The following is a 1,219-nucleotide window of genomic DNA, read 5'->3' on the forward strand; positions in this document are numbered from 1 at the left end:
CAATTAATTATGGCAAAGCAGGGTGCCCCACTGAATCATGTTAGGTACTGGAAGGAACAGGAGGATTTGAGAGAGCAGGGTTGTGATTTAAGGGGACAAACTGCAGCGGTAAGTGAGAGAGCTGAGGAGTGCAGAAAGCCAAGAAAATTAAATGAGCAAGGGAAGGGAAAGCTTCATGAATTAACAATAGACTCAAAGAGACTCAGGTGCTCATTAGATGAAAGAGAGAATGCAGCTATGCAGGTCCAAGGAACACCAGTGATCTAGGAGGTAATTGTGGATGGTTGCCGTGAAGGAGAAATTGAGAAGAAGAATTTAAATGACAGATTATCTGGAAAAATTACCAATTTGGAATAAAGATCAAGTCAGTCTGCAGGTAGATCCAGACAACACTCCTAAAAGGAAATTATAATGTTCATCCTAAACTAACCAAAGGGATTAGTTTAAAAAGAAAAGCACTATGGTTTTAGCAAAGTTTAGACTGAACCAAAAGATATCGTTGGCCATTGGCTAAAAAGCAAGTAAAATTCCTGTTACCCAACTAAATAATTTGGAAATTTGAATTTGCCATAAAATGCTTTTGGAAATTGACACAGTGGTGTGATTCATGAGCGTCACCCTACTTCCTGGGGGCATGGGTGTGTATGGCCAGGAAATCAGATGAGCCTAAATTAAGGGAGAGGGGAGAGGCTCCATTAATTAATTCAAATTTTAAGCAAAAAGTGCTTAATAGGCGATGCAATAAAGTTGTGTGATTGTGAAAGGCTTAAAGGACCTAAATGAAAATTCCTTGTGGTCAAAACCCTATTTTAAAAAGGAAGGTGTATGTGAAATGTATGTACTATTTGTAACCTGGGAAGTGGGTGGGTGCAAGCTAAAGGCCCCCCCCCCAGCCTAAGGGGAGGAGTCACTGAGCCTGGGATACAACTGATTACCGGGAACAACTAATGAAAAAAACCAGGAAGGGGGGTGGGGGGTCACAGGTTTAAACGAAGGGAACTAGAAAGGGACACTGAGCAGAGAACCCCGGACAGCGCCCACTACCCCCGGAAGGTGTCAAGGGAGCCAGCGGACGCTGCCCAGAGGAACTTTGCCCGGATGCATGAGTTCACAAGGGAATGGAAGTAGGCCCCACAGTTGCAGAGCACCGCCCCCAGCCAACCTCCTCTCCCTGGTCTTGTAGATGGCCATTTTGGCCAGGGAGAGGAGGAGGTTGACG

The sequence above is a fragment of the Emydura macquarii genome, unplaced genomic scaffold (genome assembly GCF_026122565.2).
Source record: "Emydura macquarii macquarii isolate MOO-44397 ecotype Brisbane River unplaced genomic scaffold, CSIRO-AGI_Emac_v2 contig_1348, whole genome shotgun sequence".
In the NCBI taxonomy this organism is placed as follows: Eukaryota; Metazoa; Chordata; order Testudines; family Chelidae; genus Emydura; species Emydura macquarii.